Raw genomic sequence first — 18091 nt, 5'->3', positions numbered from 1 at the left:
TAGTATGATAGGCTGAATTTATTCCCTCAAAATTCATGTGTTGCAGTTGTGTCTTCTAGTAACTCAGAATGTGACAGTATTTGGAGGCAGTGTCTTTAAAGGCATACCAAGTTACAAAGAGGTCATCCGGGTGGGTCCTAATCCAATCTGATTGGAGTCCTTATAAGAAGATTGATTAGGACACAGATGTGCACAGATGGACAACCATGTAAGGACCCAGGGAGAAGATGGGCACATCCAAGCCCAGAAGAGAGGCCACAGAAGAAACAAAGTCCACACACATTTTGAGCTCGGACTTCTCGCCTCCAGACTTGTAAGGTGAATTTCTGCTCTTTCAGTGGCCCAGCCTGTGGCAGTTTGTCCAGCAGCCCTAGCAGACTGGTACTGTGAGGATGCCCCCCTCCAGAGTGGGGTGATGAAGATGCAGAGAAAGTCAATAGCTATTTAATAGGAAAGGTGAATAGGACTTAATGGCCATGAATTGGATATTGGGAAGCAAAAATCATCCTGAATGATAGTATGGATTGTAAACAGCTTATAATCACAGAACCAGCTCAGACTGGTCCTAACCTGTTTCTAACAGGATACTGAGAAAACAGACCAAAACGTCCTCCTGCCCCACAGAACCAAAGGAGGGGAAATGACTGGGACTTTCAGAAGCAAAGTGTTCGCTGTCCAGGAAGATCTGGTGCAGAAACCCCTTTCCATATCCTACCATGAGGCCAAGATCCAAGGCTCCCCACTCAGAGCCTGCCCCCCGACCAGTGCTTCTGCATTCCAGCCTGTCCCACTAAACTGCGACACTCACACTAAATTCAGAGTGAGACAGATTTAAGCCTTGCCTCCTGTCTCCTGGCTGGTTGACTTGGCAATCAAGCCTTTTCTATTTTCAAAAGTCAGTGTCATGATACTGGAATCTATGCACACTGGTGAGGGAACCCTTGCTCAGTTACAAGTTTATAATGAGTGGCTGGCTGAACCCAGGATGTGAAAGTCGGGAAGGTGAAGAGTGAATGGAGCAGTGAAGGGACCTCCTGGCTGCTGGGCACTGGGGCTGCCTTCTCTGTGTGGAACGGACAGAGGTCTGCTCTCGAGGAGCTTAGAGATTGTCCAGAAAGTCAGCTATCATAGAAATAACTATACTAATAATTGTTTGCTGTTGTGTTAGGTCTTCAGAAAGATAAATAAACTTCATGGAAGTCTATAATCAGACAGGATGTAGACTGGGCTATAGTTTAGGAGGTAATCACTAGGGGAGGAACTTTCAGATGAAGACAAATTTGATGATTGTGACAAGGGAGCCAAAGATTCAGAAGAGAGGGAAAACCAGAGGGTAAAGTCAGGGCAGAGGTGGGAGAAGGCAGTTGCTCCCGTGAATCCACCCTGCCCAAGGTCCCTGTGGGAAGGAAGGCTGCCTGAGCAGGCAGTGAGGGCCCTGACGTTGTCTGCGTGGAGCCCAGCAGATGCAGGGCCCTCTGCCTCTCCGAACAGCATGTGGGACACCATGCCATGCAGCCTATCTGGGGACAACACTACCGTCCTGCTGGGCTGCTCCTTCCAGGGGCTGGCTCCCTGTGCAGTTTCCCAGATGGCAGAGGCCATGGGGACACTGTAGCTGGCAGGGGTGGAAGGCCATCTGGCAAGATAGGGAAAGTCTTAAAGTGACAGTGTTTGTTCACTCAGAACACATTTAATGAAATCCTGTTAGGGACAAGCCTATGCCAGGCTCATGAACTTGGGTGGTCCCCGGGGGGAGAGGAGTTTGCTTGCTGTAGTGGGCCGCATCATGTTTCTCCTTCAAACAGGGTGTCCTGGGACCTGTGAGGGTGAAGTCATCTAGAAGAAATTAAGTTAGAAATCTTGGGATGAGATTTTCCTAGATTTAGGGTGGACCCCAGATCCATTGGCTAGTGTCCTTACATGAGCATGGAGAGGGAGATCTGAGACCCAGACACAGAGACTCAGAGAAGGCCCTGTAAGGATGGGACAGAGACTGGAGCACTGTACCTGTGAGCCCTGGGACATCGGGATCGCCCACAGCCACCAGAAGCTGGAGAGGCTGGGCAGGGGCATCAAAGGCCTACCCTGGGCACTTTGCTGACACTTTGATATCAGACTGCTGGTTTCCCTGAACTGCAAGATGATACATTTCTCTTATTTACAGCCACTCAGTTACAAATGCCTTGGTTACAAGAGCCCTAGGGAAATAACACACCCTCTAAGCTTACATTCCAGTGAGTGGAAGTAGCAAATAAGCAAACAAATAAATGGCAACTAAAGTACAGATCTTTGTGAAGCTGCATTTAAGAGCTAATCCGGAGGAAGTGATAAAAGAAGAGGTGGGAGGTAGGCACTGCTGGCCACAGGATACTCAGGGAAGTCCCCTGAGGAGCTGGCCTTTGAGCCGACACCTGTAGGGTGAAAGTACTGGTAATAGTCTGGGGAAGAGAGTCTAGGAGGAAGTGACAGTGTTGACAAACGTCCTGAGTGGCAGAGGTCATGATATGTTCAAGGAACAGAAAGGAGAGTGGAGCCAGGACCCTGAGGAGGCTGGAGAAAGCTGCCAGGCATTTAAAGGCCATGGTATGGAGTTTGCATTTGACTCTTGAGAGCAAAGGGAATAAGGCTGAAAGGGAGAGGGGGAGTGGAGATGCTCAAGGTTAAGTTCAGGGGAAGTCCTGACAACACAGAATCGGCATTCATAGAGCTAGCAGAAGTCACAGATAAGGCTGTTTTATGCTCTGAGATCCTGGCTCAGTGGACCTCACATCAGACACTGGTATGTATGTCTCTCACTGATGGATGAAGGTGGATTTGTGTGGGTTCACGGAATCCAGAGCTTCCCTATTCACTCCGCCCACACTGATACATTTCGTGCAGAATGAAATAAGTTCATTCTACGTCTAACTGCTCTTGGGGTTGTAATTCTTATCTTTATTACTACCTGAGCAAGGAGAAGTAAATCATTATGTGTGTTTTTTCTAGTGGCTCCCCTCTTTAAAGTTACTTCCCTGTAATTTTTTACAGAGTAAATTTCCAACTACCTCTAACTATGAATTAGTCATCACATTGGGCTTTTCAGGGTTCTATTAAGTCATCCATCATAGATGCTGACGATAATAGTTATCTTAGGCTAAATATTTCCTTGTTCAGAGTATTTATCACATCCTGTACTTGCCATGCCTGTGAAAATAAAAGGCAAAGAGGGTGTGAACTTTTTCGTAGGAAGCGCAAGATAATGAATGGGAAAGAGAAAGGCAAGCTGCAAGTCCTCTGTCGCTGGGTGGGGGTTGTTATTGGTAATAAATCACTCCTTGACATGGTTTCTCCCTGAATGATGAAAGGGGCAAAGGCAACGCAGGTCCAGGTGCACAGGTACGAAGGGAGCTGTGCAGGAGGGAGATGGGACTCGAGGTCTGGGACTGAAGGCTTCCTTTGCCCTTGAACAAGTCACTCACATTCCTCCCAACTCAGGCTGCTTCCTGGCTGGTAAAGTGCACAGTGGACCCTCTGCCCCATGAGGTGGTTGTGAGATTTAATGAAATCATGTCTGTGCAGCCCGATGCCTGGCTCAAAGCTTTCAGTCTGTCTTCCTCTCCCTCCCAAATCCAGCCTTGAAAGGGATCTCCAAGGCAACAGCTGGATTAATCTGGAATGGAGCTCCACCTCTTGTCATTGGTCTAAGATCCTGGATGGGTCTGCAAACTGGGGCCTCAAGTCTGGCCCACGAGCACTCAATCTCAACAGTACTCTTTTGGGCTTGGCACCTCCCATTATGATGTCCTGGCTGCTTATTCTGGCCCACCCTAATCCTCCTCGCTTTACGGGGTCACTTCTAACACTGAGTTCACGTTCTCCGGTGTCCCTTGTCTAGCCAACCCCTTGCTCCAGCTTCATGCTCTTTATCTATGGACTGGCCTCCAGTGCAACCTTCCATTACACGTAGAACAATTTCCATTACACCAGGAGGAATATTCAAATGACCCCCAGATCCCTGCAATGTCCCAAAGGCCCTGTGCACGTCAGCCTTGACCACATGCTCTTTGATTTCTCTCGCAATCTCTCTTCCTATGTTGTATCTGATCTAGTGACACAGGCCTTCCTGCTGTTCTCTGGCCCCACCCTGACCCCTCTCCCTGCTTGGAACTCAGCCAGCCTTTGAGTCTCTGCACAGCTTATGCTTTTACTAGCTTCAAGTCTTTGCTCGGATGCCATCCCCTTAAAGAAGACTTTCCTCATCACTCTATTTAAGTAGTAATTTCTCTGTTGCTCCCCGCTCTCTCAGACTGTTCTATTTTTCTTCACGACCTTTATTCTTGCATTATATACTACCTATCTCTTTGGCTTGGTTTGTCCCACCAGAACATAAGCAATAAAATGGAAAGGATTTCCTCTGTTTTGCCTGGCTCATAGTGTGTCTGTTTTAAATATTTGTTGAATGAAAGAATGCATAACCATGCATCCTGACCTTCAGAAAGAACTCTGCCATGGTACTCGGACTAAATGGCATGGCAACAAACATTCGGTGAACCAGGGGCTGGTCCCTTCCATGCATTTTCTTTTTGGATGACAACCTCTTCTCTTTGTCAGGTTGGAGGTGTTATTCCCACTTTAAAGAAGGAAGGGTATTCAGGTGAAAAGACAGTACATAAAGTGCCTCAGTTCCCTATCAAACAGTATGTTCAGTAAGAGCTTGTTTCATAAATGAACATGCAATTGATTATATAAGCCAGGTTGTACAACTACATTTAATCTTCTGATTGCTGTGTTCATTGTTGCTGCTGTTGTTCTTATTGTTATCACCATTATCATCACTTTAATATCGTTATTCTCAATTTGTAAACTAAATTTGCATTTGGTTTGTTTCAAGGATGTCTGACTTGGTTAGAATTGATATCACTCAAGTTCTTTTAACCAAAGGCACGTGATTTCAGCCCGCTTGAGCCTCCCCCTGGCGATCTGACTCCTCATACTCTCTAGGCAATGGCAAGAATTGGAAGGGGAGCACAGCGTACCCAGTGACTGTAATCAAGAGGGGTCACTGAGTCCCAAAGAGAAAGACCACTGGGCACATGGTAACCAGGTTACCCTGGGGCTGTCCCTAGAAAATATATGGTCGTTCTAGATAGAAGTCTTAGATAGAAAGCCAAAGCATGGGCTTTGTGGTCGGGAAGATTAGGATTCAATCCCAGACTCCTTGAACTTGAGACAGTGGGCTCAAGTTACTTGAGTAAGTATATCATTACTAATATAACTCTTTCCAAGACTATATCATGCCCTTTCCAAGGGCATAACAGATACTTTGTCCACCTGTCATGAGGATTAAATTAAATCACACATGCAGAGAACCCAGTGGGATGCCAGTCTCACAGTTCATGCTGAATACACTGCAGGACTACTGCTATGCAGTCTCGCACCCCCCTTGTTGCCATGAAAACACGAAGGCTCCAGTCTAAGGGGCTCTATGGCTTGCCCAAGGCCACACAGAGGCAGAAGTCATGTAAGGGTCAAGGTCTACAAAATTCCTTAAGTTCTCTGGGGTAGGTCATTGCTGTTTCATTGCTTTATTTATCATAAGTTGCTAATACAGTGCTTGGTATAGAGTAGATGCTTGTGAAATGAATGAATTCATGCTCACAACACCAGCACCTTATAACTGGGTTCCAGTTCATCCAATCAACTAGGATTTACCAGATTTGTACTACTTCCCAAGCCCTGAGCCACAGCCAGGGAATACATGTTGGTAAATAATGGACAGGGGCCCTGCCCTCAAAAGGCTTGTACTTTGTTCCCAAATTAGTACAATACAGACCATTTCAGATGCTGGTTTCTCCACATAGTTTCTGGAAAATAGAAAATGAGAATGTTTGATACCATGCTTTTCATTTTGCTGTTTTTATTCTGAGAACAGTTTTTATTCTAATTTCTGACCTTACAGTGCCACTGAATGGAGACAATTCTTATGCATCGAACAGGATGACACACATGGTTTCTTTCTTTTGGTGTGTATAATAAACAAAATTTTTTAAAATCTATTTTTGGATACAAAATCTATTATTTTGTGCTATTTTTTTGTATAATGTTTTAAAGAAAAGAGCAATTAAGATATGTAAACAAGAACCTTTGCTTTCATATTTCAAATGGTCCATAAAAACATTTAGCTCCTGTGAGCAAAGCTAGAGTACTCCCAAATCACCATCAAGTGTTCTCTCTTAAGCAAACCCCGCAGGACAGCTGCTTTAAGATAGAAGGCAGCATAAACACAATAAGCTGAGCCTGTGAATGCAAAAAGAGGTGGGCTGGCGAACAGCTGGATGGTAAGTACCTACTACATGCAAGAAAACGTTTTAGGGATTGATGCCAACAAGAGAGGCCTGATCTTTGCCCTCCAAGTGACTATGCGCTGGAGGAAAGAACAGAAAAATAAACATGAAGTCAAACATAAATTATGAAGGTGACATGAAATCCTGAAAAGGCCTATGACAAAGACAAAATTGATCTGTGTGTAAAGGGTGACTGAGGGCATGGCCTTATCCAGAGGTGGGAGGCTGGGAAGTTGACATTTGTGTTGGGAGCTGAATGATGAGAAGGAGACAGTCATGTGAATATCTGAGGGAGAATATTTGGAAACAGCAGATGCAAAGGTCCTGAAATGCATGCACTTGGTCTGTAGCACTCCGACCAATGTGGTTGGAGCCTAGAGATGAGTGAGAGTGTGGCCAGAAGTGAGGTTCATGAGCGAGGCCTGGACCATATCATGAAAAGCCTCTAGGGGCATGGCGAAGAGCTTGGCTGTGGTTCCAGGCAGAGAAGGCTACAGTGACTGTTGAGAAAGCTCCCTGGCTTCTGAGCAGATCGCAGCCTATAGGGCACACCTGTGTAGCTGGGGATACCCGTGAGGATGCTGCTGCTGGATCTGGGGACAGACTGGATGATGCTGACCTGGGTTCAGGTTTCAGTGGTAAAGTTGACAAGAAAAGACAGCATTTGGAGAGCGTTATGGAAGAAGAGCTCCCAAAGCTTGTTGATGGATTAGATTGGGGTAAGGAAAATGGAAAGAAAATCGAAATCAAGAATTGCTCCTAGTTTGGGGCCTTAGTACGTGTATCAATACTGTTACCATTTCCTGAGATAGGCAGGCCCAGGGGAGAGGAGGCTTTGGTAGGAGGGGGGTTGTGATGCAGGGAAACACGTGTTCCGTTTCGGGCCAAGCTAAGTGTGAAATCCCATTAGATTGCTCAGTAGAGTTACTGAGTAGGCAGCTGGGCACGTGAGCCTGAATCTCAGGGAAGTTGTGAGGGCGAGGAATGCGCATTTGGAAACCTTCCTGTACCTGTGATAAAGACAGGACACTGCATACACTCTCTTAAGAAAATGTGTAGCTAGAGGAGGTAAGAGGCTTGGGGACAGAACCCTAGGCACTCCAAAAATGTAGGTATCTGACAGAGAGAAAAAATATAAAAAGCTAAAGAAGAAAAGGGTAATTTAGGAGAAAAACAATGTAGGAGAAATATTCCTTCACAAATTTCCTTTCCAACCGATGCTTGTGAAATCCTGGGTTCCTATTTGCTCCGTAGTAGCTTGTTGGGCGTGTCTCTTGCCGCTGCTCCAGCCTTGGCTACTTCGGTCTGGCGTGTTCGGGCCTTCTGCTGTGGCCCACTTCCACCTCGGTGGACAGTCTTAAAACTGCTGGGTCCTTTTTTGACTTGGAATCTTCTTCTTAGATACTCGCTTTGGAGGTCTGAGTGATTCTTGTGAGTGCACTATCAGGGCTCCGATCACAGGCTTTTAAATACTGAATGAGGAAAAAGAGCCTCAAAAACCACAAGATACTTTTTATAAAATTTGAAAATTCTACGATTATATTCATTCATTTTCCCATCCAACAGATAGTCTCCGTGTATGCTTTGGGGCGAGCAGAAACTGTAGTTTTGATCTTGGGATCTGTTAAAACTCTGTGGGAAGAGAGAGGTGATGTCATAGGTGAAAGGTCATGGATCCCTGGGAGAAAGATCTGGAACAAAATGTTTTATGGTACCTGTAACAGATTGGTATACATACTTGCCCAAATGTGTTTCCCTCTTCTAGACTATTAGTTTCTCATAGGGTAGGAGACATATTAATAACATGATAATGTAACAATAAAATGATAACATAATGAACATTAATTGAGGGTTACCTCTTTGTTAGGCACTATGCAATGAAGAGTTCTATTTAATGCTCAAAATAAACTTAATAAGCAGGTGTTATTACTACTTCCACTTTTCAGATGAGTACATGGAGACTTGTGAAGTTGAGTAATCCCCAAGGTTCATTCATACATAGCAAGTAAGTGGACAAATCACAAATTGAATTTATAGTTCTTGATTCAAGCCTCCAAGTGATTCAAGCACCTGAGTAACATGTAGGGTAAGAGTCAAGCAAACACTGGTATCTCATTAACAATGCACAGACGATTCAGCAGGACTCAGGTGTGGCTTAAAAGCCTGCATGTCTATGTAACTCCCACGAGATGCTGACGGGCTGGCCTGGACCACTGTGTGAGTAGCCAGACCGTGAGGGTCTGGGCTATAGTCTCCTCGTGCCGTGTTTGCCATGCTGTGGGTGGTGAGCAGATGCACACTGAGAGAATGAACGTGGGAAAATGGGACAATAGATGTTCTCCCTTCTGCTTAGGGAAATTCAGAGCTAAGAGTGCAATCTGACCTTGACATTTCTCAGCTCCCAAGTGAAGGAGAGATTTCCATTCTCCTGTGTTTGTGATTGGGTGATTATATAAGGCTGAATAAAAACACATTTCAATCACATTTTGGCTAAGACAAATGTAGAAATAAAAGAAGTTCTGAGTTGGGGTAAGAATTTTGCCATTGCTACCTCCGTGTGTAAGGTCAAGGGGACTTCATCGAGCTTTCTCAGGCTTAGCCATAAATTACATTATGTGTGTATATACATGGTAATTTTCTTCCTGCGCTATTTTTCTCTCCACTAAACCTAAAGTCCTTATGGTCTTATCTCCTTTCCCTTCATGTTGCTGATAACATAGGCTAAGTTCTCCCTGCTTTGCAAAGGCAGGGCTAGGAAGCATAGATAATTTAAGTGATGTCCACAAGGTCACCGTGGGAGTTAGGGGTGAAAGGAGGAAGTCAAGTCTGTGGTCCTGACTCCTGGCCCACAATTTTATCTCCCCAGCCACACTGTTCTCTCTGTGTGACATGCATTCTTTCTCAAGGAAGCAGAATGCTGATCAAAGAGATAGAATTAACCACCTTAAAAAAGTAAGAAAAAAAGATTTCTGAAGACTAAGTAATAACTCTAGGATACTGCTCCCATGAAGTTATACACACACACATACATTCATGTCTCATGTCTGTGTACCCAGCATGTCAAGTGACTTATCTCTTCTTGACTCTATCCTAGTAGCCTAACCACTCAGACTCTGAGTTGTACCCACAGTTCATAAGCATGTACCCACGTTTTTTTCTTTTCCCTTTATAATTGGTTACATACATATATATGTATGTATGTAAGAAATATATATATGTAAATACATACATATATATGTATACACACACACACACATATATATATATATGGTACCTGTAATCATCTGTTACAGGTAACAAATATAAATTGATATATAAAGGGAACCGTATTTTATATGGCATGCATATGGTATATATGCATATTATAAACAGTATATATCTGTGTAACCATACATAGATGTATGTGTATAGAGATATCTATCTATTTATCTAGAGTGAGGCAGACTTGTGTGCAATTGTGTAGTTGGTGTTTCTTCTATTGAACATGCTGCTGCTTCAGGCAAAATTAGGATTCTGTTAGTGGGGAAGGAGTGAGGAGAGATAGATATTGGACAGGCAGATGGCATTGACTGTCATGGGGGGAAAGGCTAGGAGGCAGGGAGATTAGGCAGGACATTGCTGAGGAAGGCAGAGCCTGGAGACTTGCAGCACAGTGGTCATGGGTACACATGGTTGGAAGTGGGGGGGTCAGGGTGCATTTGAAAGTAGAACAATCAGTAGTAGCAGATAGATTTTATGGGGGTTGATATGAAAAAAAGAATTCATGAGCCATCCTTGATTTAGGGTAAAATTTGCTGTTGAGCTGCCTGGACCTATGTGACAATGTCATGTGACAATGTCTCATGACTCAGGACTCTGTCCTTGCCTCAGTCTTACTTTCTGGACACAAGGAAAGTGTGACAGAGAAGGACCACATAGCTGGTATATTGAAAAGAAGGGGATAAGTCTAGGTGGAGGTCTTGCCTGTGCAATGGATGAAGAGTGACATAAAACTAAAAAGGGGGAAACATAGGCTTAGGGGAGTGGCGATACCCAGCTTTAAATTTACCAGCGTGCCTGCCAATGACTTAACTTCTGTGAGTCTCAGCTTTGTCCTTTCCAAAATTAGAGATGTATATCTTTGTCATTTAGCTTGTTCTGAGAATTGCTCAGGCTCTTACAGAAGAATAACAGCTTTCTCCCTTAGTTTCTGGCCTGGGTAAGTACCTTCCTTTTTGAAGCACCAGGCAACTCTGATACCAGACTCACACAGTACTTCAGAAGCAATCAGATGTTGTAGGAAAGGCCAGATTTTAGCATCAGGCAGACACGGTTTCAAAATCTGCTTCTCATAAAGGATATGACTGTGAGTGACTTTACTTCTCTAAACCATGTTCTCACAAAAGCAAAACAGAGATTACGATGCATTGTGGGCTTACTGAGAGGCTTGCTGAGGATTTGTTGGGAGAGTTAAGTCACCTTCAATAAAATATAGCAGGTAAAATTTGTAGTCCAAGACCTGGAACACAACAGTTTCTTGTTTAATCTTCATTCTCCTCCATCAAGATAAACAGGGAGACACCAGTAGAGACAGATTACTCAGTTTAAAGCTATTAAGTTTTCTGTGGGACTGGGTTTGTGCCCCAGGCCTGGTTGACACAGAGCCATTTTTGCTCCTCCTATTTATGGTTGGTTTTCCTTGAGAAACCCTAGGTCTCATCCTGGAACCTCTCCTTCCTATTGCCATGGCCCTTTGGAGTTAGGGGATCCTGTGGCTTTCTGCAGAGAATACCCATGATGTGATGGATCATGGATTATTGTCAATGTGTTCCAGGAATGACACATATATAGCAAGTCCTGAAATGATGCCAGCAAGGGATTCTTTAAAAAATAAGAATTATCCAGGAAGGAAGGAATGGATTTCCTTGGAACGGACTTTCAGTGGTGAAGTAATGAGTCATGCAGATAAAGACCTTGTATTTGAAATGACACACAGGGGCCACATCCCTGCTTGACCTGCTTCCCACCTGGACGTGTCAGCACAAATCAGAATGCAGATGGCTCACTAAGGAAACAGGCTGCCCACAACGTCTTCCTGGCTTTGACCTGAAGATGGCTGGGGACCTCAGGCATGCCTGCCCTTTAAAAGCCTCCTATAGTCAGACCAATCTTAGAACGCTTTTCTTATGGACAATAGTCAGGGTTTTTTTAAATCCCTAGAAACCTCTGATTAATTAACTGCCATTTAAGTCAACCAAAGAAGCTGAGATATGGGGTTTAATTAGCTTTCTGCAGGTCTTGCACAGTGTCTGTCAGCAGAGAACCCCGAAGAGAAACTCAGGCCAGAGCTAGTAGACAGACCAAGTAAAAACAGGGGGATACCCAGGTGGCACCACAGACGCGAGCAGGCACCAGGAGAGGAGGTGGTTGCAGCCCACCACCAGAAAACCACAGGGTCCTTTTCTGTAGCTTCTTGGGGGAATCACCTTCTCCTTTAAACAGTTAACATTTTTTGTTTATTTGTCTTAATTTTCTTAAGGCATTTTTCACTTTACACATATCTGTCTCTAACTCAGTCAGGACCTCATCAGCCCTCCACGTAGCTTCACTAGGGGAATTAATGGCACAGCACATGTGAAGATTTGAGGATGGAGATTTGAGATTAAAAAGTCCATGAAGATGTTGGCCAAAGCCAAGAGCAATTGAGAACCAGTGATTAGCTATTACTATGGTTGTGATCTACACCCCCCAAATTCTGAGAGTGCAAACTGCTTAGTATGGCTGAAATAATTTTTGTTTTTTTCTGTCTCTCTTATTCTGACTAACTGTCAGTGTGTGGGCCTTCCCTGTTTCTCCAGATCCCCCCAGATAATCCATGATTTTGCATCTCTTCCCCATAGTTCTTTTGGGTTCTGACTCAGTCGGTTTATTTGCATACAATTTGCTTTTCAGTGATAAGAGATGACTTTCACTCAAAGGGACAACTGGCCATGTTTCTTTGTCAGCCTAAGCATAGAATACATTTGTTTCACCAGGTGTGGCATTGCAGACGTCCTGGGGTAGGTTACTAGTCTTGATGTCTTTGGTTGGTGTACGAGTTTCCTGTTGTTGCTGTAACAAATGATGATGAGTTTAGTGTTTGTAACGCCACACATGTATTACCTTCTTTCTTCCTTTCCGCCCTCCCTGCCATGCTTCCTTCCTTCTTCAGAGATAACACAAAGGATTATAATTTAGATATATGAGGTTTGTCCAGAAAGTATCCAGCCAGGTGAGCTGAAAACTAGAGACATTTATTGAAGAAGGGACAAAAAACATTGCACATAGGACAATGATGCCTCAGTTCCCTTCAAAGTAGGCACTTTGGGACTCCACACAGTTCTCCTGGCATGTCCTCCACTGTTCAAAAACACTTCTCAAATATTTTTGTTGGAATTGCTATCAGCTGCCCCATCATATTTTCCTGCATTTCATCAATGGTCTGAAATGTCTTTCAAAGTAATTTTAGTTTGGGGAAAAGCCAGAAACAGCCTGTACATGTTCAACATTTTTAGGTGCTCTGCTTGTTGCAGGCCTTCCAGAATGTGGATCACTTTCAAAAGATTCTTGACCATCTTTGAAGCATTTGTGACACACGTTTATTTGTGTTGCACTCATTGCATTATCCCCCAAAGCATCTGAATCATCTAATATTTTTTGTGGAGGAATGTTCAAACTCAACGCAAAATTCGGTGCATATTCATAGCTGTACTCACTCAGTCATTTTCATTGTGCTGGTCACACAGTACACATGCTCATTCAACAGCATGTACTGCCCCCACTGACTAGTACAGTGAAGTTGTCATTGTTCACACATACGCATTGCGGTCCACTCTCCTTGGCTGCCAGGTTATGTCGATGTTGAGCAACCCATTCCTGTTATATTAACAATGGCTGGACTTTTTCTGGACATATCTCATAGATCATAGAACTCACTTATTTATAGAAAGTTGTATAACTTCAAAGATGTCATTGAATGCATTATCTCAACAGGTTCCTGCAAGTTCCCATGTGTGTGTTTATGTTAGTATTCTTGTTTGCCGATGAGAGAACTAAAGCTCCTTGACTTGACTCAAGTCATATACTTGTTACGTGAAAGCATATCTCAGGTCTTTCAGCTACCACCCTCTAGGCCACATCTTCTGGTCCCTACCCTAACCATGATGCAGTTTTCTTCTACAATTTCTAGTGCATTGGCCTTTCTCTGAAAACCTCTTTGGGAACCTTGCTATGTTTGCCTGGAAGAGTAACAGACAAAATGTACTTTTGGGACACTATTCATGATAGAGTTTCCATAACCAGGGGCATAGTTTGGTGCTGTTTATTTCTAAGGCTATGCAGATTGCTTTTCTTCCTCAACAAAAATAATGAAATGAAAGGAAAGAGGATAAACTGTGATCCATGAGATTTCACACTCTCAAGCTTGGGAGTCCAACACTCAGCGTACAGGCCTAAGATCTGTCTGAACTGGACATGAGTTCCACCTGAGCTTCCTAGTACATGAGACATTTTTATAACTAGACAGCTGACATGAACTCAAAGGTCAGCAGGACTTAACCACCTGCCCAGATTTGGCATCTCACTAGTGCCTCAAATAATTAGTAATTGCCAGGGAAGCTGAGTACTTTATACTCAGCTCAAATTGACTTTTGGTATAACAAAAGATTTGGAAACAAAAGGAACAAGAAGGATCCTGACCAGAGAGAGTCAAGGTGGTGCTGGAAAAAGTACAGTCTCTATGTTGGAAGTAGACAGTCCATGGCTGTGGTCTGTTCAGAGCATCTTCTGAGCACTTGGCTGCAAATCACTTTCTCTGTCTGCAGCTCCCAGGCTTTGTGCCACATGTAATTTCGCTCCTCTGGTTATACCTTGTTATGCTGTAGAGCAATGTTTTTGGCCTCAGGTGACCACGAATATGCTTGATATTGTCAATACTAATCGTTTGTGAGACAACTTTGCAACAGACTGCCCAGTAGAGACACGTTCAATTGGATGAAGACAAACATTCTCTTGCATACTGCTTCTCATGGCAGATGCATGGGATGGGCCATGAAGAATGCGTTGACATCCATTCATACCAACTCCTTGCTCTGTAGGCCTCTAGCATCTCCACCCTCCTCCTTACACTCAGTAGATAACCACATGTCAAATTTTACTGTGGAGAGAGGAGCACTCAGAAGATTTGAACAAACCCTTGAACAAACTTCCTTAACTCATACCCAACAACCACCATCCATACTGATAAACTCTATTTTCACTCACCGGGCCATTATTTAGAAATTTGGCAATTTTAAAATAATTATGTATTTATCTCACCTTGATTGTATTTAAGTATAATCAACTAATCCTATGGTGAAGAGAGATTTTTTCAGAGAAGAATGTAAGCTAAAATGTGGATGAAAATATAAAATTATGAAGTTAGTAATTATGAAGTTAGTTGCAAACTATAATAAAATAATTGATTCAAGATAAAACCATTGGATGAAAGGCTGATGGGGAAATTCACATTAAAGAAATCAATAATTACCCCTAAACCCACTGGTCAAGTTTAGCAACACTGAACTTTACTTACCTCATTATTGTGGGTAATATGATGAGCACAGTACCACTTGTGAGATATTTTTGACTAAAGAAGTTGAATTTTAACCCAATCTGAGTCCAGAACTAATTTACATTTATGTGAAAAAAATTAAAGAATAAACAGTTTGATATTACAATATGGCTGGAAAAGGAGTCACATATTTTGATAAACTCAGGGGAGGCCTGCATGGTGGCCTTACAAACTCAGAGACGGAAAATAACCATATAGGCTGGTCTGAAAATAAAAAATTTCTGACTAAAAGCAGGTCATGGTATGTAGCGTGTAAATTGGTCTTAAGCGTGTAAATTCCTTGAGAAAGGTCAATCTTTATGTTAAATGAAACTGTCCATTGTCTTTGTGCATCTAAGAAAACATACCTTGGAAATGTCAGAGCACTCTCCTTTCCCAGCCCCTCGGGGCTCACCCACCATGCTGGAGCGTAGACCACAGAACCCCTCATTGTGGCCTTGTTCCCCAAATACCATATCTCTGTGTTGTCAGTGTTAATTATGAACTATTCGGTACCCACCGATGTAAAAGAACTATGTGTCTCTCCATTGTACTCTTTCTCCAATGTCAGAGACTCCCCAACTTTGCTTTTCCCCACCCCCTTAATCTACCACCGATGGATTATATGAACCCTCTCTAAGTCTCCTCCCTTGATTCTAATGTTAAAAAAAGTCTATGAAACTGACATTCTCCAGAGCATTTTCTCAATTTGTTGAGACCTGCTTGCTGGCAATTGTCATCAGTTTGACTCAAATAAACTCATAAAAATTCTCTACAGGTTTGGAGATTTCTTATACTGACAGAAACCATACAAAGGTATGAATAAATAATATCTTATCATCATATTGCCCAAACCAGGATTTTCTTGAGAATTAAAAGTGGTGCTATTAAGCCTTTTTTCAGGAGTTGGGGGTGTAAACCAAAACGGTCCCAAAAATCACACACAAAAGTAAATTCAAGGTGGATAAAAGACATAAATGTAAGTTGTGACACCATAAAAGTCCCAGAGTAAAACATCTTCAGGAAAATCTCAGACATTCCATGCAGCAACATCTTCACTGATGTGTCCCCTAAAGCAAGGGACATAAAAGAAAGAATAAATACATGGGGTCTCATAAAAATAAAAAGCTTCTGCACAGCTAAAGAAAACAGCATTAAAATGAAAAGAGAACCAACCATGTAAGAAAACATATTTGCCAATGATACCTCAGACAAGGGTTTAATCTCGAAAATATACAAAGAACTTACACAAGTCCACTCTAAGAAGACAAGCAAACTAATTAAAAAGTGGGCAAAGGACTTGAACAGACACTTCTTCAAGGAGGACATACAGAGGGTCCAGAGACATATGAAAGGATGCTCAGCATCACTAGCCATCAGAGAGATGCAAATTAAAACCACAGTGAAATACCACTTCATACCAGTCAGAAGCAACAAACAACAAATGTTGGAGAGGCTATGGAGAAAAGGGAACATTAGTGCACTGTTGGTGGGATTGCAGACTTGTGTAACCACTATGGAAAATAGTATGAAATTTCCTCAGAAGGCTAAAAATGGAGGTGCCTTTTGACCCGTCAATTCCACTGATAGAATTATATCCTAAGAACCCTGAAACACTAATTCAAAAGAACCTATGTATCCCAGTGTTCATAGCAGTACAATTTACAATAGCCAAGTTCTGGAAACAACCCAAGTGCCATCAGCAAATGAATGGATCCAAAAATATGGTACATCTACACAATGGAATTCTACACAGCAGAAAGAAAGAAGGAGCTCCTTCCCTTTTTGACAGCATGGATGGAATTGGAGAGCATTATGCTAAGTGAAATAAGCCAGGTGGTGAAAGACAACTACCATATGATCTCACCTTGAACAGTAACCTAATCAACAAAACAAACAAGCAAGCAAAATATAACCAGAGACACTGAAAAAACAAACAAACTGACAATAACCAGAGGGGAGGTGGAAGGGGATAATGAGGGGGAAAGGGTGAAGGATTTATAGGAACAACTATAAAGGACACATGGACAAAAAACCAAGGGGGGTGTGGAATCAGGGGAGGGAGGTGGGGATGACTGGGGCCAGGGCAAGTGGTGGGGGAAAGGCATACAACTGCAATTGAACAACAATTTAAAAAGAAACAGAGCCCTGGAGGTGTGGATTAGTGGACTGAGCTCTGGCCTGCAAACAAAAGGGTTGCTGGTTTGATTTCCAGTCACGACACATGCCTAGGTTGTGGGCCAGGTCCCCAGTATGGGGGGTGGAAGAGGCATTCCCACAATGATGTTTCTCTCCCTCTCTTTCTCCCTCCCTTCCCCTCTCTCTAAAAATAAATAAATTATTTTTAAAAGTAAATAAAAGAAAATGACAAAAAAGAAACTTATCTTTGGAAAACCTTGAACCATGGGTATGCCAGTCCCTCCTAACATACAACCCCATGCTCACCTTTCCAACGACGTTCGTGAAAAAAAGAAAGACACCTTTTTAGAGACTTAAAGGTCACTAAAATTTTTACATAATCCTGTCAGCAATTATTCCAGTCAGCATTGGGGACATTTTTCCAGGTGCACAGAAGGCTATAAATACACCATCTGTGCCACGGGAAAGAAATTTCAAATGATGTCTAATGTGACTGACTCACTGACTAAAGCTAAAGCTAAAAACAAAAACAACAAAAAAAATTAATAATGGCTGAATACTTCCTTACCTGGTGAAGGAGATAGACACAGAAGTCTAAGAAAAGTTGAACCAAAAAGAGGCCCACACCAAAACATATCATAATTAAAATGGCAAAGGCTAAGACAAAGACAGAATCTTCAAAGTAGCAAGAGAAAGGTACTTAGTTACCTGCAAAGAAGCTCCCATAAGACTGTCAGGTGATTTCTCAACAGAAACTTTGCAGGCCAGAAGGGGTTGGCACAAAATATTCAAAGTGATTAAATAAGTACCTACAACCAGGATTATTCTGCCCAGCCAAGCTATCATTTAAAATCAAAAGACAGATAAAGAGATCCCCAGACAAGAAAAATTTAAAGGAGTTCATCATCGTCAAATTAGTATCACAAGAAATGTTAAACAATCTTCTTTAAAAAGAAAAAAAGACCTAAAATAAGAATAAAAATGGCAATAAATACATATTTATCAACAATTACTTTAAGTG

Source organism: Sturnira hondurensis, unplaced genomic scaffold, assembly GCF_014824575.4.
Source record: "Sturnira hondurensis isolate 20B ecotype Veracruz unplaced genomic scaffold, ASM1482457v3 Scaffold0000780, whole genome shotgun sequence".
NCBI lineage: Eukaryota > Metazoa > Chordata > Mammalia > Chiroptera > Phyllostomidae > Sturnira > Sturnira hondurensis.
The sequence above is the reverse complement of the archived record's forward strand: the minus strand, read 5'-3'. Positions refer to the sequence as shown.